This window comes from Cibotium barometz, chromosome 11, assembly GCF_041138505.1.
Source record: "Cibotium barometz isolate CiBa-2024 chromosome 11, ASM4113850v1, whole genome shotgun sequence".
Classification (NCBI taxonomy): domain Eukaryota; kingdom Viridiplantae; phylum Streptophyta; class Polypodiopsida; order Cyatheales; family Cibotiaceae; genus Cibotium; species Cibotium barometz.
Window position 1 is genome coordinate 35380542 of NC_141056.1, and position 20861 is coordinate 35401402.

At 47.8% G+C, this 20861-nt stretch overlaps 1 protein-coding gene across 1 annotated transcript in view; it reads right to left on the reverse strand.

The window, feature by feature from the left end:
- Positions 1 to 20861, reverse strand: part of LOC147634120 (fanconi anemia group D2 protein) — a 111980-nt gene that overhangs the window by 16967 nt on the left and 74152 nt on the right.

The following is a 20861-nucleotide window of genomic DNA, read 5'->3' on the forward strand; positions in this document are numbered from 1 at the left end:
GGAAGGGGTTACACTTCAGCGCGCTGCGGACCTCCGAGCCAGACGGAGACCTTGAGCACCAAGCTACCAGACTCCCAGACTACATCAAAGGGAGATCACAGAGATACGGGCTCGACATCAGCACCATATCCACGAGCGGCTAGCTCACTTACACTCACACCCGGAGATCATGCTCCGAGGTATTTTTGCCTCGCCATCGCCTATGTATCACATATTACACCCCCATTATGGTACTGGTTGGAGCTAGACAAATCTGCATTGCATTCTTGTATACCCTACGCGTATAGGTTGCATACTGAGCCTCTAGCAGTAATGCTCCATCAATCACATCCCCACCCCCCTTTATATTGTTTGTATATGGGCTCCACCGATCCATGATGATTCACAGTTGTATCCAGACACATGCACACTTTTTCTTTTCTTTCTTTTCCTTTTCTTTCTTTTTCTTTTCTTCCGATGACCGGAAGAACACAGTTGTATTATTTTTTGTCTCATAGGCCGACTTTGGCCTCTCGTAGACGTTAATCTCTCTCTCTCTCTCTCTCTCTCTCTCTCTCTCTCTCTCTCTCTCTCTCTCTCTCTCTCTCTCTCTCTCTCTAAGTGAGGGAGGAGACTCAAAGGGAAGAACATCAAATCATTCACACCACCATTGAGGAGGAGAAGATGAGGCATGCCCGCCGCCTCAACATTCGAGTCACAAGTATAGCCGAGACACCCAACTCCACTCCCGAGAAAGATGGACAGCTTCTATGCATGAAGCTAGGCTACAAGGAAGAGGACCCTCTCCCCTTCACCAAAGCATGGAGAGTCGGGAAAGACTCAACACGCAAACGAGCACTCATCCTATAGTTTGCAGGAGAGACGGAGAGGGTCACCTTCATGAGGAAGAGGGTCATACTACGAGGCTTAGAAGGAGCTCCTAATTTCTTGGATGATGATCTCAGGAGGATGCAACTAGAGCATAGGAGAGCTTGCATGCCACGAGTCTTACACGCGAGGAGAGAAGGCAAGAAGGCCTTCTATCGAGATGGTCGGGTCATCATTGATGGCCGGCCCATGGATTAGCGGTTTGGGGCCTATGGGACACAGACCAGGCCACCATGAGAGATACACATGGCAATATGGAACTATAATGGTTCACTATGGGTGCACCCTGGACGAGTGGAGCATGTTATGGTGGGAGAGACATCATACTTCTGCCAGAGACACATCAGAGCCCAGAGAGAGGGCTATCTCGAATAGAGGAATTCCTGTGGGAGTCAACATACAGGAGGACCACACGCCAAGGTACCTCGAGAGGGTCGGCGGGAGTAGCAGTTCTATTTAGACGGGAGCTACAGGGGAGACTGAGAGTGGTAGCACAGGATCCAAGGGCCAGATACATGTGGATCAGCATACAGCTCTCACAAGACAGGGTTATATACATAGCCCTATGTTACTTTCCTCCATCAGGATCCTCCTATATCGTTACAGAGGACATGCCACAGGAAGAGGAGACAGGAGCCTCGCCATACACTTGTCTGTCAGAGGAGATTATGCATTATTCTACGCTAGGGGAAATATTTCTTACGGGTGACTTCAATGCCCACACACAAAGCAGACAGTGTGAGGTGTATGACTATGATGACATGGAGATCCTCCACCCAATGGATCCAGACGAGATAGGGGCTAGTCGGGCATCAGAGGACACTGGACCAAAAAAATGACATTATGGGGACCACTTACTAGAGTTGGGAGCCAGGCATCGTCTCGTTATTTATAACGGGATGCTACAGTGACCGGGATCAAGAGGGCTGACGTGCTTCCCACATGAGGGCCGGAGGCACGGTGGTAGACTAAATTATGGGGTCTTTGGAGGCATCACAGCTTGTCACCTCATTCTCCATTCCACCTCATCCTATTGGGGCAGATCATACATACTTGGCATTTTCACTAGCCGGATCACCAGTATCGCCAACCCCCCACATACCGATGCCACACACTACCATCTACTTCACACATGAGATGGCAGACATATACATTGGCAGAGTAGAGGATGGGCTCCTACTCATGGATCCCCTGGCACCAATGGATACCATTACAGCCCAGCTGGCATCACTCCTACACACGGCTGCATTACAGAGCTTCCCACATCGAGTCCACTCAGGAGAGCCTGCGAGATCTGGGAATATGCCCCAGAACAGATGGTATGATGACGAGTGCAAAGCCCTACACTCACGGCTCTGCATACAGAGAGCCTTGGGAGCCATCACAGAGCATGAGTCGGAGGAGAGAGATAAGGAGACTTACTCGCCGCAAAATGTGGGCCTTCGCAGAGATACAGGAGCTAGAGATCTTCCATTTCTTCATGAGTAGAGATAGCCCTATCTCATGGCGGCACTTCAGAGAGCCCCGGACACCGACACCTATTGCAGACCCACACATGGCACACATATGCAGAGGGCCTATGCCACGCCCCCAGCAGCCACCTATACCTCAGCCTAGACCTACCACAGCTAGCTTCTTTACCCACTTGATGGTAAAGAAAGCTATCCGCCGCCTACAGCATGGACGGGCCGCGTGAATGGGAGAAGAGATTAGGGTTAGAGATTCATGTGGGAGACATACACAGAGAAAACAAGGGAGAGAGAGAGAGAGAGAGAGAGAGAGAGTTGTGGGGATAAGTCAACTCATGAAGATAAGTGTGTGACTCCCCTATCACACAAGTATATTGCACTAGTACACATAGTGCACTTAGTACATTTAATGTACTAAGTGTACTATGTACTATAACTTATGGGCTTGTACACACTATAATAAGGGTGGACATTATGCCTTTACCCCAACAACCTCCCACTTAAAGGCAAAGTGCCCTTAAATGAAGGAAAAGAAAAAATCAGCATGTACATGATAATATACAAGGCCATATCAAGGCTGAAACTGGCCTCATCCAATGCCCATCAAGTGTCTGCAATGAGCAAACCGCTCCGGAGGCAAACTCTTTGTCAACAGATCAGCCGGGTTGTCATCCGTATGAATCTTAACAAGCTGAATTTGCTTGTTCTCTATCACCTCTCTGATGAAGTGATACTTCACATCCACATGCTTCGTCTTTGCATGAAAGACAGGGTTCTTTGCCAACTGGATGCCACTCTGACTGTCACAATGCAACAATGGAATATCCCCTGTATAACCCAAATCAACCACTAACCGAGATAGCCATAATGCCTCCTTGCAAGCCTCTGTGGCTGCAATATACTCGGCGTCTGTAGTATAAGCCAGTGCACTTCTGCATCCTGGATATCCATGACACAGCACCTCCTGTGAATGTAAACACATAACCGGTAGTAGACTTCCGGTTATCTGGATGACCGGCATAATCCGAATCCGTGTAGCCATGCACTAATGCATCCTGTTTGCCAAAGCAAATGCACATATCCTGTGTGCCCTTCAGGTATCTCATGACACCTTTCACTGCTTCCCAATGCTTCTTGCCAGGTTTGGCCATGTATCTAGTAACCACTCCCACTGCAAATGCAATGTCCGGCCTAGTAGCAACCATGGCATACATGAGACTACCACAAGCTGAAGCATACGGAATCTTGGCCATATCAGCCCTGTCACTATCTGACTGTGGGCTGTCCATAGCACTGAGTTTCACATATGGAGGCAAAGGAGTACTAGTCTTCTTCCCCCCTTCCATATTGAACCTCTGCAAAACTTTGCCAATGTATTCCTTTCGAGACAAATACAACACATGCTGATTTCTGTCCCGAAGTATCCGCATACCCAAAATGTGATTTGCATCACCCAAATCCTTCATATCAAAGGTTTGATGCAGCCTCTGCTTCAAGGCATCCATCTCCTTACGAGATTTCCCGGCAATCAACATATCATCAACATACAAGATGAGGATCAATAGACTGCCATCCAAAGCTTTCTTGGTGTACAAGCAGAGATCTATGTCACTTCTCCTGAAACTGCATAACCCTCTAGCTGTTGCATATATATCTCCTCATGGAGATCACCGTGAAGAAAAGCAGTCTTCACATCCATCTGAATCAAGTCCAGATCATCATGTGCAACCAAAGCTAACACAGCTCTAAGTGTGGTCATTTTGACCACTGGAGAGAAGATCTCCTCAAAGTCCACACCATATTCCTGCTTGAAGCCCTTAGCCACTAACCTGGCGTTGTATCTTGGCTTTGCATCTGGTGCAACTTTGAGCCTGTAAACCCATTTGCATGGCAAAACCTTCTTGCCTGCAGGCAAATGCACCAACTTCCATGTTCCATTTTTGTGCAGAGAATCCATCTCTGACTTCATGGCACGCTTCCAAAGAGCCTTGTCTGCCCTTTGTAAAGCCTCCTTGTAACATGAGGGCTCCCCACAGTCAGTGAGCATCAAGTAGTCAACCCCTGGAACAAACCTGTCAGGGGCTTTGGAGGGTCTTGTGGACCTCCGTACCCAATGACCATCATTTGCAGGTTGCTGTCCAGCCTGCATATCACCTATTGGTGGCTCCTGTTCTATGCCATAAGGCTGAAAAATCATGCCCGGTATCTCCTCTAACTGTGGTATATCCATAGGGATATCTTCTGCCATCTCTGGCTGTCCATTTGGACCATTTTCAGCACCATTTAAGGGCTGGTTTTGCTGCTGTAATGGCTGATTTACAGCCCTTGGTTGTTGTCCATGATGTCCATCATCATCAAAGATGACTCTGCCAGGCTGCTGTTACCTTGCAGGCTACTTATACATGCATGTTTCATCAAAAATGACATCATTGCTGCGTATAATCTTTCTATTCACGGGATCCCAAAGTCTATACCCCATTTCACCTTTGTCACCATATCCTAGGAATATGCATTTGTGAGACTTAGGATCAAGTTTGGTGCGCATTTCCCTCCGTATGTGCACGTACGCAACGCAACCAAACACTCTCAAGTGCTTGTATAACGGAGGCTTCCCTGTCCATACTTCCTCTGGCACTTTCCCACCAAGCCTCGTGTTAGGTGACCTGTTTATAAGGTGAACGGCTATCATAACAGCTTCAGCCCAAAAACCATGAGGTAACGCAGCATGTGACAACATAGAACGGACCTTCTCCTGAATGGTCCTGTTCATCCTCTCTGCTCTCCCGTTTTGTGGAGGATCATAAGGAGTAGAGAGCTCCCTCTTGATGCCTTTAGCATCACAAAAGTCCTGAAACTGTTTGGACATATACTCTCCACCATTGTCGGAACGCAAAGCCTTCAGTGTTTTGCCAGTTTGATTTTCAACAAGAGCAACAAACTTCTGAAACACTCAGAATGTATCACTCTTCCAACGAAGAGGATAAACCCACACCTTGCGTGTGGCATCATCAATAAAAGACACAAAGTATTTTGCCCCTCCCAAAGAAAGCTGAGGCATCTCACATACATCTGTATGCACAAGCTCTAACTGAGCATTTCTCTGTCCAAGAGCTTTCTTGTGGGGGCACTGGAGTTGCCTGCCATAAATACAATGCTCACAAAGCTGAAAACTTGAAAACTTTAGAGAAGGCAAGTAACCCAAACGAGACAATTGCTCCATTCCCTAGACACTCATGTGTCCCAACCGGCTATGCCACATAGAAATTTCCGGCAGCTCGGTTGCATTTACATTAGCATGGTGACAAACACCTGCATGCATGAAGTAAAGAGTGTCCACCTTAGAGCCTCTGGCAACAACCAGTGAGCCCTTACTAATTTTCCACTTTCCACGACCAAATGTGGTAACATAACCAGCATCATCAAGCTGTCCAGTAGAAAGCAGGTTCTTCTTGATCTCAGGCACATGCCTGACATCATGGAGCATAAGCTGTGAGCCATCTGAAAACACAAGCCTCACATCACCTCTGCCAAGAATCTTGCATGCATGGTTATCACCCAAATAAACCACTCCTTCATTGCCAGCAGTATACCTGACAAACAAGTCTCTGCAACCTGTGACATGAAAGGAGGCACCTGAATCAATGATCCATGAGTGCATACCATGACCACCTGTAAGAAGTGAATGGGCATCAAGTGAAGACGTAAATAGGACCTCATCCTCACTGTCACCTGCATGTGACACATTGATTTCTTCAATCTTGACTCCACTTTTGTCCTTTGGCTTTACATCTTTGGCTTCATCTTTCTCTTTGTCTTTGCCTTTTCCCTTTTCCTTTTGATCATTTTTCCATCTGTAGCATTGCTTTTTAATGTGTCCCTTCTTGCCACAATAATGGCATTCCAAATCCTTTTTGGAGCGAGACTTGCTCCTTCCCCGTTCTTGGCTTTTTCCCCTTTGTTGGGATCTCCCACGTGCATTCATTGCATTGGACTTTCCAACAGAGTTGTTTTTCCTGTTCATCTCTTCTTGAAGAAGAGCACCCTCAACATCTGCATATGACAACATAGCATTCGAATTGCTAGTGGCTGTCCTGAATGTGTCCCAACTCTCTCGCAAAGTGCATAACAGAAAAGTGGCTTTGAACTCATCGTCCATTGCCAACTTTTGATTAATGACCTGGCTGACAATACCATTAAACTCATTTAGATGGGCTGTCATAGACGCCCCTTCCTTCATCTGAAGACCTAAGTTTCTTCAACCAATACACTTTGCTTGAGGCACTTTGTTGGGCATACAAGTCCTGCAATCTCTGCCACATTCCCCAAGCTGTCTTCTCTTCACGAATGCTGAAAAGTAATGAGTCTGACACAGACAACATGATAGTAGATCTTGCCAGCTCATCCATATCTTCCCACTCTTCCGCAGTAAGAGAAGCGGGCATTACACCCCTTTCTTTGATAGGCTTGTGCTGCTTTTTCTGGAGCAACACATTATAGCACTGGGTTTGCCAAATATCATAGTTATGTGAGCCTTCAAGCTTCTTGATGTGAAGCAATGAAGAGCTCTCACCTGTGGTTGCCATAGCAATATGCAACCTGTCAATGCCTGACTCCCTGCAAAATGTGCAAAAACTGCACCAAAAGCACACAAAGTGCTCACAGTTGTTCTCCCAAGCTTTATCTCCCACTGCGGAAGCACAAATGCAACTTTTCTCCCACTGTATGTGATGAAATCACCAAAATCTGGTTGCTGCAGATTTAGGACAGCACCTTAAATGTGCTCTGTTGCCCTTCCAAAGTACTGTACAACAGTACCAAGTGCTCACAAATGATGTACCAAACCTGTACCGGCAAGTACAACAGCTTAAATTGAACCTTTTGCTCACTCAAATCAGTGTACAGCCATGCCAAAACTTGCACAAAGCTGTGCCAAATCTGTACCAGTAGGTACAGTAGCAATAAATGCTCTCCTGGCTGTCCAAATGAGTGAAAATCAGACTTTTACAGTCCCGAACACTGCATACAACAGTCCCGAACAGAAATTGGGCAAAAGCCCCTTGACTGCAAGCTGATTTCTGAGGATTCAAGGCATAAATGGTTTGCCTGTTGCTTTGCCAAGCTTAACAAGCATAAAATCTTGAAAAGCCCCTTGATTTGAGATCAATTTCTGATCATACATGGTACATTGACGCACATGAACGCATCCAGAGTGTTCACGATGCTTCCCCCTGGCCACATATACATCCAATACATGATGATTTACAGGCACATTGAGTGCTTGACAGGCATCAACACATTGCCCAAAGCATCAAATGCGATTGTCTACATGCAAATCAATCCAATCGGCACAAAAGCCCCTTGATTTGCACTGCAATTTGCTGCAATTTTGCCCAAATGTGCGATTTCTCACATCATACAGCATGTATGAGTGCTTAATTGCACAATTACATCAAAAGCCCCAAATTTCGACATCCAATTTCTTGCAAATTGATCCTAATTGTGACCAATGTCACCCAATTTTGCCAATTTTGCTCAGAAATTGAGCAATCCGGCACCTGTACCTGCTCGATTAATGATTGTACCTGCTCAATTGCAAGTCCCAAAAAAAATTGAAGCAAGATACCTTGTAATTTCTGATTTTTTGTTGCAAAAAAAAAAGTAGTTGAATTTGGTGATGCTATTGATGCTGATGCTGATGCACGGGCTTCTGTTGAATGTGCTGTTGACGGGCACCGGGGTTCTGCTCGCACTGGGCTTTTGCTTGCGGGTGGCTGGGCAGCCCTCTGCGTTGCCTGGTTGGGCAGCGTGGCTGCTGGGCAGCCCTTGTCTCCTCCTCGCCTAGTCACGCCCGGCGCCTCAACGCTAAAGGAGAAGGTGACGTGGAGCGGAGCGTACGTGAAAAAAAAAATTCGAATACTAACGAGTCGGCGACGCACGGCGCTCGACTCCTCCGGTTACGTGAAGGCTCCAGCACGGCGCCCGATTCAACGCCCGCCACCTTCTTCTTCGCTCGCCTGCCTAGCTGCTGTTCGCTCCACGCTCGACGCCTGGCTGGGCCTGAATAGCTGGGCAGCGCTGGTACACGCACCACAGCGGGATCTCTCCTCCTCCTTGCCAGATACCTCAGCTTCCTTGCCGATAGACCAGACACAACTCTCACTTCCCTTATGCTACCCACTGACCTGTAGCACAGAGTGCCTTAATTCAGCCTGTATAGTTTTGCAACGACTCTACCCAACAGATGCGACTGAAATTCAGTCCTCAATTGCTCTTGCCTTTGCCTGTGCTCGCCTAGCAGCGCTACACGATTAGCGCTGCTGTTGACGCCCGTCTGCATTGGCTGCTGCGACTGTTTCCACGCCTTGACTTGGGTGATGGGGCAGCGCTATCTGGCTGAGCTGGCTGCTGTAGGCGCCTGACACGCTGTTTGATAGGCTGCGCCTGAATGGCTGGGAGCAGCACAAGCCTGTTGGCTCCTGTTGGCTGGGCAGAGAAAGGCGACCAAAAAAAAAGGACAAGGCAACCCTCAGATCAAAATTCAGCACGACCAGAATTCAGCATAACTTCCCCCACGCTATTTGGGCTATACACTGATGAGATGGCTGACTTCATTACACGGGGAGGCGGAGATGAAGTTGATTTAGCACGTACCTCAATACATATTATGCTTTATGCTGATGATATTGTATTAGTGTCTCAGTCTCCAAGAGGTCTACAGCAACATCTACATGCACTCCATGATTTCTGCACATAGAGAGGGGTCTTACTGTGAACCTTGGGAAAACCAAGGTTATGGTCTTTCATACATCGAGACAGGGCAAGAGTCAATTGACATTCACGCTCGCAGGACGCCAGGTGGAGGTGGTGACATCATACGTGTACCTAGGGGTTACCTTCTCTGCAGCAACCACGCGCTTCACCATGGGTTCAGTAGCCACAGCTAGATTGACACAGGGATATGGAGCATTGGCTATGCTAGAGAGACAGTGCCACCAGGCGCATTTTCAAGAGCCCCGGACGAAGGGGTGGCTATTAGACACATTAGTCACACCGGCACTGATGTATGGAGCAACGGTATGGGCGCCAGGCCTTGCTACCCATTGGTGGACACAGATAGAGAGACCACATGCCCTCATGATGGCGCGCATGATACGCAGCAAACCGTCAGTACCTCATGACATTATCTGAGCAAAGTTTGCTGCGCCTCCTATGATGGTAGAGGCCATATTCCAGACTATATGCCTGCTAGACAGATTTAGAGAGATGCCATAAAACAGATTGTCATGCAGAGCTTTTGAGGCATCTAGACAGCTGGCTGAGGTAGGAGACAGAGGATCATGTTATGCACAGGTCACATATTGGTTCACACAGCATGGCCTAGACATGGATCATCTACCACCATTCCAGTATGACAGGGATGCACCACATATCCGTCTCTCATAGTCAGAGGAGCAGAGTATTGAGATAGGACCTATGGTAGCTTTATACACGAGAGACATGGATATCGCCTACACAGCCTCTTCCACCGAAGATGCTATACTATAGAGATCACTTCATGAGTATCACTGATGATGGATTTATAGAGAGGCCTGGATACATGGAGAGCTTTTTTCCACATGGCTCCCGAGTGGCTATTGGTCAGCTTAGAGTTTCAACACATCGATTGGAGATCGAGACTGGGAGAGCAGCACGGATCCCCCGAGAGGAGAGGGCATGCAGATTGTGCAAAGAGGAGGTGGAGAGTGAGGAGCATTATGTATGCAAATGCAGAGCATATACAGCCATGAGAGAGAGAGATCCCATTTTATTCAGAGAGCCACATTCCCTACCCCAGATCTTTGAGGCAGCAGACCAGCGCATACTGGGGAGATTCATTCTAGACATACAGCGTCACAGAGAGACATCATTACAGGCTCAGACAGCTCCAGTGGGGGGACGACACAGACAGATTTCTACATTTTTTCAGAGATCCATCCCACTCCTAGCCGCTACACAGTAGGGAATTACTCTCCAGAGAGCAGAGACACTCAGAGCCCGCAGGAGACAGAGGACACTGGCTTTCGGACACCACGCCTATACCAGAGAGAGATGACAGAGATCAAAGCTCAGTTTCACAGAGAGGGTGCAGAGCGACTGGCTCGCTTGCCACTAACCTATCCTAGAAACAAATGCTGATATCACGAAGGGGGGCTCTAAGAATATCCATCGAATGCTCGGTGTCCAAGGGCCTTCGTAGATAGGAATTCGCAATATAATGTCGTTGCTCAAGAAATCCTTCTAGGGTTCTTCCCCGGGAGGCAATCCTCACACAATCGGCTTGCCCATCGCAGGATCTATCAAGTCCAAAAAACCCTTAGCCCGAGGTTGAATCAATACACATCAAGCCACCTTCGCCTGAGCTAGGTGACCATGTCCTCTAGACCAAAGAAAGTTCGAGTTCAAATATTTCACCTGCCCAAAGTCAAGAATTGAGCATGGCTATGATGTGCATGGCCTAAACCCTAATTACCGTGATTAAGAGACCCTAATCCTACAGTGGGTGCAACCTAAGTACACACATAATAATGAAGAGCTAAACTAATTAAGCTTGCCTTAAGCACAACTAGGTTCCAAGATCGAGACTTGTACTCATAGAGAGAATCGAAAGCAGCTTATTATCAAAGCTTGAAAATGACCCCTTTTATATGAAAAGGGTACACCTCTTACAGATGTGCTCATGTGGGATAATGTCCAACTGTGATGTGGCTGCATGCTTCTGATCCTAGTCCTCTACTCATGCCTTGCCCTCAATGGCACCACAAATCTCAACACCCCCCCCTTAATGCCATGATGTATAGGCTACTGCAAGGTGGTTGGATGTGATTTACAAAAGATCCATCACTCCCCCTTAGTGCAACATGCTACCCAAGGTGATCAAGTGTGGTATTACAATATATCATCACCCCCCCTGGGTGCATAAGTTGCTACCCTCAGGTGGTCGGGTGTGATAAAAACAAAAGACTAGGTCTACTCATTTGGTGACCTTTTACAATCATGGGCTAAGGTGGTGAGGCTTGTCGATGTAGCTTTGGTTTTAGAAGAGATGCTCGTCGAGCAACTTCTTTTTGCTTGATGAAGACTCCACGTAGTTGGCTTCCTGGTTCTTCAGTCTGCATTCCTCTTCTTTGTGACTGAGTTTGTTGCAGTGTCCACATTTGGGCTTGTGTTTGAGTCTGCACTAGCTTTTAAAGTGTCCTTTTCTTCCACAGTGGTAGCATTCTTTTGTACCCTTGGTGGTGTAGAGTGCTTCTTTTCTTGTGGTACCTTGTGTTCCATTCTTTAATCACTTCTCTTCTTCAAGTAGGGATGAAATACAACCCTCAAATGTTGTTCAAGTAAATTCTTTAGAGTGGTCAATAGTGCACCATATTCCTCAGGCATGCTTTTTAGAAGTACGGCAAGTGCATCCTTTTCACCTATCTTTGCATCAATGCATCAATGCCATCCAATTGGGTCATGATGCTTTTCGTTTTGTTTATGAACTGTGCTAGTGGCTATGAAATTCCATCTCTAAGCCATAACATTCTATTTTCAAATGAATTTCTTGATTTTTGGCCTTGGAACCAAATATTAAATTTAGCTCATCCCATGCTTGTTTTGCCGTGGTTTTGAAATCAATATGATGAATGAAATTGGTGCCCAAGTGCAATCCAATTAATAACAGTGCTTGTTCATCTTTTTCAGTCCAATCTTGAGTCAGATTAGAGAATGCATTTTCCTTAATTAATTTCCATACCTTTTTGTGAATAAGAAAATACTTCATTTGTGTGGCCCAAGTGTGAAATCCTTCCCTAGAGAACTTTCCCACATTTGTGATGCTTGTTGCCATTTTTGCAAAGGTCTTACCAACTGAGCTCACTGCGCTTCAGTTTGGCAATGTCTCACTGCATACAATTTGGCAAGGCCATGAACTTTTAAGTGCAAACACAAATAATGATGTGATTTGAATGCATGTGTCAAATGATATTCCCACTTGTGATCTGTAACAAAAGTTTCTGTTTATAACAGTTAATTGATTGTTAATGACACTAATCAAGCTTTAATCCTTGATTAACACCAACTAATTTTGGAGTGTTCAATTGAGCTTGGAGAAGGCAACATTGATGGGGCTTTTTGCATGAGAGTGTTGCCCTTGATAAGGAGATAAGGTACACTGAAAAGAATCAGCTCAATCAACGCCAAAAACACACCAAACGCCTGCAAATCGACAACTGGCTTTTCTCTCTTCTCGGGTCATGCAGTGTGGATTGTTTGGGATGGGGCTTGAACTGTAGCTTGCTCGTGTTATGCTCTAGCTATGCCTAAGACTAATTAGAAGAATTAGAAGTGTGCGTGATGAATGAGGTGAATATACATGCAGCAAGGCGACAACAAATTCGACTGATTCAGGGAAACGATGGAATTCCTCCAATGCATACGGACACCTTGATGTGCTTGAGATGCTCCAAGTTTTGGTGGTCAATGGTGAAGGCAATGAGCAATGGTGAGCTCAAGAAATTCTAGCCATAGAGGGAAGTTTGGATAAGGTGGGCTTAATCTAGAGATTATGACTAATGACATGGGAATTAATGAGTTGAGAGTTGAGATAATGATTTGGAGAAGCTCAAAGAGGAGAGAGAGGCTCTGATTCCATGTCAAGAATTGAGCATGGCACCTCAAGCATGGCTATGGTGTGCATGACCTAAACCCTATTTACCTTGATTAGGAAACCCTAGTCCTATGGTGAGGGCAATCTAAGTATACACATAATGATGAAGAGCAAAACTAATTAAGCTTGACTCAAGCACAATTAGGTTACAAGATTTGAGACTTGTACTCATAGAGAGGCTTGAGAGTAGCTTATATTCATTGCTTGAAAATGACCCCTTTTATATGAGGAGGGTACACCTCTTGTGATGTGGCCGCATGCTCTTGATCTTGGTCCTCTACTCATGCCTTGCCCTCCATAGCACCACAAATCTCAACACCTAATGCAAAAACGATGGAAGGCCCAACGAGATGTACGACATGGTAGCCAAAAGAACACGGTTTGCTACCGCTGCTCGCCCAACAAGTGATAAACGACAGAGCTCCAATATAAAAGCTTCCTCTGGATGTTCAAGAGGAGTGGGGCTATCTACTACTTTGCTGAAATATCAATGCGCACCTGGCATCCAACATAGCACAGAGTCGTGCCGTGAGGGAGCCATCTGAACTCGTCAATTGGAGGCAAGTCAGGCTGGGAGTGTTACTAACCCAAAAGCCACATGACTTGTGCCAGTTGATGCTCGCCCCTGAAACCAAGCAGAACTCCTGTTGCTGCAAAGCGGCGGAGGTTCCCTTCCGACCCCATGAGGTTGGCAACAATGTCATCTACAAACTTTGCATCCAACAGCTCCTCCAAAGTGCGAATGGGCAAGCGCATCCCTTGAAGGTTTGTATCCTATGCCCAAAGAGAGGAGCACATGGCCTCATCCACCAAAAGCAAGAGGAATGGTGCAAGTGGGTAGCCCTAGTGCACCAAGCGGGAGATGGCAAAGCGCTCTCCTCGACCGTCCTAGCAAAGGATCACCTGGCTGTGGGCTCCCACATAGAGGGACACAACTCCCCCAATCCAAGTAGGTAAGAATCTAAATCTCAGCATAGTTCCCTCCAGAAAGGCACAATCAACACTATTATATGCCTTCTTGAAGTCGAGAAGCATATCCTTCCCCCCTAAGTCTAGTTGTGGCTGTAGCCTCCCATAAGATGAAGATGTCGGGGTAAGGCATATCAGACCCTCGGATATGCGCTCACGAAGAAAACCTGCCTACATAACCTCGTTGAAAGCAGCCCGAAAGCCTACTCCCATGAAGTCCCAATGGCGAAGGAAGAGGGACACCGGCAAGCCATCCTCTCTTGGCACTTCTTGCACAAAGGGCCTCCAGTGCGGCTGCAAGCTCCATGTCAAAGACCGGGGAAACCAAGTGTGTTCACAGGTGCTACGAGACACAAAGCTGAACATTGCTCCACAAACTCTTTGTCAAGCCACCTCTCTGAGAGGGGAATCTGGGCCAGCAATGAGCAGAGAGTTGTAAAAGGTTGAGGCTACCTCCTGGACCTGATGAGTCTATGATGCAATAGATCCATCAGGTCGGCGAAGAGCTTGAATCCCCTCTCGCCAAAAGTGGGGTCCTACGGCGGCAAAAAACTCACAGGAGACCATGTCCCCTAGTTGGGTCCAGAAGGACTCCCCTGCGTGGTATCTGTACTCAATCTGCTAGGCTCTCCAGCGAAGAACGGGCTAACTCCACATTGTTGGAGTATGCACAGGCGGAAGCGTAGACAAAACAACAGAGAGAAGAGGGAGCAAAGGAGAGAGAGCTTGTGGACAAGGTCACCTTTTATAATAGCATGAAGCTTTACAATGGCAATAGCCAGCAAGAGGTGTTGCACTGTGTTGGAATGAACTTACTACAAGTGAATATGAGAAGCCCCTTTTATAGTGAAATATGCGAGCTGGCCGACACCTCCATGACCTACAGAAAAGAGATAAAAAGCATAAAAGCCCATAAAATAGGCAAAGTCCCATAACACTGAGATGCACAATTCTAACATCCCCCTTTGCAGCCCAGAGGATGCAAGAGTCTAAAGAAGATACACTGATGAAGATGCAACCATGGACCCTCCAGTACTACAGATACCAGAATCACCTCGACGAGAGCACCCGCCAACCTGTTTCCTCGAAACAAAATGCCACCACGAACAAGGAACTTTGCTTGGCTTCGAATCCCCACACAAGTGTGCAATGAAGCTGCTGGACACACCGCGCTCATAATCCCCAACAATGGACTGTGAACACATCGTGTCCCAAAAGCCTCGAACAATGAACTCATAATAGATCCAATCCATAATCTTTGCTATACCAAAGATGACCATGTCATGCCAAATCATTACTGCTTGGAACTCTAACTTACAGTTCCCAGCACCAACAAATGGAGCTCCTACCAGCCCCCTCTCTTGCCCACAAGCTTCCTCTAGCTAGAAGCACATGGGGGAAACTGCATGTATGCTAGAAAAGTACACCATCTTGGTCCTCCCGGAGCCGGAAGCACCCCGGGAGCCCAAGATATGTTAGAAAAGTACACCATCTTGGTCCTCCCGGAACCGGAAGCACCCCGGGAGCCCAAGATATGTTAGTATTTATATCACTGTCGTGTGTCGTGTCTTTGCCCTTCTTCTGAGATGAAGACTTGCCCTTGATCTTGTCCTTCTTAATCTGAGAGAGAAAGAGGCTGGACAGCAACAGAACAGTCCACCGGAGGGAGGGGAAGCTGGGGGAGAAGCAAAGATGTCGGAGCCGCTTGTCGGGATGCACCACACGCGAAGAAACACCGTCCATTGCAGTCCACGCTGTAAAAACAGCCTTTCGATCTCACAACTGATGTGAATGCTTGTAGAAGCAAAAAACGCAGCCAACAGAAGCTTGCAATAGATGCTTGGAAACTAAACATGAGCAGGGCAGCCTTAAGAGGAAAATGCAGAAGTGAGAAGCCTCCGGGAGAAGGAAAACGCAGCCACTGTTTGATCTCCAGAAAACGCAGACACTGTCCAGAAAACGCAGCAAGGGGGGAGGATCAAACTCGCTATGTAGAAGGCAACCAGGTACCTAAGCGATTGATACCATGTTGGAGTATGCACAGGTGGAAGCGTAGACAAAACAAGAGAGAGAAGAAGGAGAAAAGGAGAGAGTGCTTGTGGACAAGATCACCTTTTATAAAAGCATGAAGCTTTACAATGGCAATTGCCAGCAAGAGGTGTTGCAGTGTGCTTGGAATGAACTAACTACAAGTGAATATGAGAAGCCCCTTTTATAGTGCAATATGGGAGCTGGCCGACAGATCCACAACCTACAGAAAAGAGATAAAAAGCATAAAAGCCCATAAAATAGGCAGAGCCCCATAACACAGAGATGCACAATTCTAACACCCAAGGACTCTTTGGGCTCTTCTCTGAAGCCAATGAAGAGAGGCTAGGCTGCATCGAAAGGTTTCTCCCCTACTTCTCCGAAAGCGCTGAGTCTCTCTTGGGCGGAGGTCTGAAGGAAGGAGCTAGTCTCTAACAGCACAGTATTATCCAGATCGGTCATGCTGCCTGCCCAGGAGTAAAGCTGTGGGAGGTCCAATCTCCTCAATTTGGGCGGAGATGGAGGGGTCTTGGAGCGGGCAGTCTGAACTCTCGTTGAGAGATGGTTGTCCGCCTGGCCAAGCTCTGCAAGGGTGAGGATCATTGGTGCATGATCAGAGAATGCCGTGCGAGTCATGCCAATCATGCCTCCCCCATCACAAACCCTCATCCACATAGAAGCAGTCAAGAGGTGAAAGGGTGGGCCTCTCAGCGTGTCGATCGGAGAGCAGGAGAAGGTGAGGTTACCTTGAGTGCGGTCGCACTCAGGAAGGTGCCAAGTGTCCTAGCCCCAGATGTGAAAGAGAAGCTCCTTCCAAGTGGCACCCTCAGGACCAGAAATTGTCACGTCACGGCATCCACCGCTATGGTCCTCAAAATCCTCAAGCATTTTGAAGTGCCATGAGGAGTCCTTGTCTCACCTAAAGCCAGAAGGTCATGCGCTCAACGGCCCCATAGATGTTAAGGAACCCGAGTCAGGTCTCCCCAATGTGTAGAATCAGCCACTAGCCTGATCATGCCTGACTCTTCCACGATGGAAACACAAGTCAGGCTCACCACATGCATCCTCCTCCCTGGTTCCCTTGGGGGCCAAAAGCTGGGGACAACAATGTGTGGCCCTTGCCGATAAGAATACTGCCACAACTGCGAGTCCTGCCTGTTGTGAGATGATTCTCTTGAAGCATGAGAATATCAAGATCGCCACCAATGAGTGCTCTCTGACGCTCCTCTCAAATTTTCTGTGCGCCTTGTCAAAGGTAGGGACCATGCCCAGGCCTCGGATGTTCCACGAGGCAAGCCTCATGGCGGGAAGCTGAGGTGGTGCACAACGGCTAGAGACTCCATCAACCACTGCACCTTTGGGGCGGGATTCGAGGGGGAGTAGTAGCTGCTCCATGTAACGTCGAATGGTGGTGGCTAGGTGGCTGCACTGCACACGACTCTACTCATGCGTTTTCAGGCAAGATCTCGGGGCCATGAAGGTGCCTATGTGTGCCCTTCTCAATGAAAAAGGTGAGGTGAAAGTAGATGAATAAATGCAGCCCCTTCCACAGAAGGTGCAAGAGCTCAACCAGGCCGCATCTATGGCATCAGTAACGCAAGCATCACGCAGCATCTGGGAGTGGTATGCAGTGGCCTCCACCCTTTCATCTATCCAGGTGACTCCGGCTCTCACGCTCAGGGGAAATGAGAAGACAGTGGCTCCTACATCATTTGGGGTGGGGGGGGTGACGCTTGAAGAAGGCATAGTCAACCGGGTATTTCGCGCGGGGGGGGGGTGCGGGATTGGGTTCTTGAGGGGGAAGTTGGGCACTCTGTCACTGGTGAAGAATAGATCTGAGTCTCCACCGGGTCTAAGAAGCTCTGGAAAGAGTGCCAACACGTGGTATTCCTCTGAGAGGTTGGAGAGAGGTGCCTAGCGTGGGATGGCAGCAGTCTCCAGCACTGAGGGAGGAGGAGGCACACAATAGAGTTGTGAGGCTGACGATCAACGAAGGGTGTGGCGCTAGCGGGGTCCCCACAGACAGGATGGGGTCCGGGCGGTGAGGGGGGAGGCCCTCTGGGTCATGCTATGGTCAGAGGCGAGGTTGACTACGGCGGTCGCCCCCTGAGAGTAAGGGTTCATAATGGTTCATCAGAGGACCATTCTCCCTTCTGAGAAGGAATCATGATAAGGCGCCTAAGGAAGGGGATCCTGGAGTGGGTCCTCCTCTACAGGGGGCCTGAGGCACCCATCCGTGCTCCATCACACGCCCACGCCAACAACGGCATTTGCATGCATCAGTGCTCTCGATTGTGTCGCCGTAATCATTTCCGACGGGAGGACTCCAGACTCCCGGGATGTCACGACGATGATGCGCAATGTCTGTATGCCCCCTACGCGGGCAACGACGAAGGCTTCCATTTGGGAGGCATCTCAACTACATGACCAAGGATCCTGCCAACCGCTAGAAGGACTAGCAAGTATTCCTTGGGGAGTCTTGGGAAGCACACTGTGACCAGAAAGCCTGTGCCAACGGATCTAACTCAGGCGAGAGTCCATGCTGCCAACGTGCCAAGAATAGCCATGCCTCCCTAACTGGAGTGGACTCCGGTCAAGGACGCTTGAGGCAAGGGTCGAGGAGTCGAACTCTATCCTCAAATAGCCATTGCCCATGAAGTGAACGTCGGTGATCTGGCCATGGTTGCCGACCAAGACTAACTGCAGCAAGCCTTTAACTTGTCATTGTGCGTGATCTGCCGACAAGCTCGCCAACTAGAGTGGCGTCCTTTATGGGGCAATGATAGAAGAGGCCAAAAGCTGGAATTCCTCAAAAAGAGAAGTTCATTTGTGTGTTGCGCATAGGAACATGAAACGTTTCGTCTGTTTCATCATTTCGAATGTTTCATTTCATCCATTTTGCACGAAACGCAAAGGTTTCGAAACGACACTTCTTATATACACATACCAAATTTATAACATAGCCAACAGAAATAGGACGATGCATTTTTTGGGACTAGGTGGGTATGAAATTCATGATTTTGGGAGTAGGTTTTTTGGTATTTTCAAAATTTGGGCAAGAAAAGGAGAGAAAGAGAGAAGGAAAGAAACAAGTTGGAAGGGAAGAGGGAGGTGAGAAGAAAAGGGAAGGAGGTGAGAAGAAAAGGAGAGAAAGTTGGAAGACAAGAAAAGGAGAGAGAGAGGAGGAGGCAAGAGGAGGGGTGGACCGTGGAGGAGAAGAGAGAAAAAAGAAAAGGGAAGAGGAAGAGGAGGCATGGAGGAGAAGAAGTGAAGGAGCGAAAAGGAGGAGTGGACGAGGAGAAGAGGCAGAGCAACAGGTTGCGGCCAAGAAGAAGCGTCGGATGCGGGAAGTGGCAAATGGGCAGGAAACAAGGACGAAAACAATGGCAAAAAACGCATTTGCCAAAAAAAAAAACTTATGCCCGTTTTTTTAACCTCACTTTACATTTGGGCAAAACACCATTTCAATGGGCAGGTTTCGTTTTGTTTTGAAACGTTTCGTACCGTTTTGAGAGGGCGAAACGGGTTTTTATGTTACTATGGTGCTGCGTCGAGTGGAGTAGACAGACCGTCTGCCAACAGTCTTGAAGAGGAGAAAGAAAGAAAGAAAGAAAGATAAATTAACATCTACAAGAGGCCAAAGTGACCTATGAGACAAAAGTACCAATATATCCAAAACTCAAGGAAACTAAATGTCTTGAGTAGAAAATGAAAAGCATAAACTGAAAAACAACTAGCTATAACATGTGGCCAAAGAGGAACTAGTGACCTGATACAACTGCCAAAAAAAGGCATATCTGATAAAAGTGTGGAACTGGAAAAATGGTAGGTTATGGGAAGCAGCTGAGATAGACTCATCCCATAATGTCTCGCATAGGTCGATCCAGCATAGACAGGCTGAAGCACCGAGGTTGTGCCGCACGACGTCGTGCCAATATTGCATGTATCCTTTGATAATGTCCTACCTCAGGCCACGGCCCAGCAGGTCGTGGATGCTGTGCTCTACATAGCTCTCCAGCTCTATCCAGGGTGACTCCTCGAGGTGGCTATGTGGGCCCAGTCGACTCGTGGTCAACGGTGCACGGGGTCGCTACTGCTCTGAAGAAGTCGATAAGGGTGCACTGGCCTATGTCTCGGACATGTCCCCCTTGTCTGGAGCATAGGATGTGGTCTCGGTGTCTGCGCAGCTCGAGGAGAAAAAGCCCAAGGCAACGTTGGTCTGAGTAGTCCATCACTCTAGACAACGACCCAAATCCATCTCGGAAGAGGCAATGAAAGTGCTCCCGAATCTCGTAGTACAGTGGGCACCGACATATGTAGTGCTCCTCATGTCTCTGGCCAACTGACAGAGCTAGCAAATCCGATACTCACGGGCAAGGGAGACGGCTCCATATCAACCGGTCTCTATCCTCAACTGATGTGAAGACACGCGGCCAATAGCACATCTGACTCCATGAGAGAGGTGAATGTCCATGTACCTCGGGCGGACAACAAAACCATCAAGGGATAAGTGGAGAAGATGCTCTTGGTAGAAATCCATCTTCGTCCCTAGCCAATGTGATCCATGTGCATGCCGTGTGTAGCTGAATGATATCCATGCTAGTGATCTTGTTGGGCTCACTCCAGCTCAACTCTAGGAAGGGGGAGTCCAAGCTGTACTATAAAGGTGGAAGGCGGTCCATATGCATACCATGTAGCTGTAACCATGTGCTAGTCTGGGCATACCAGCACTCCGTGTCGCCCTATGATGCAAGTTGTGGGGACGACTCTAGGCTCTAGAGACTAGCACAAGTCTAGAGTATTTGTGCGTAGAGAGGCTCCATAGCCTATGTATGAAAGTG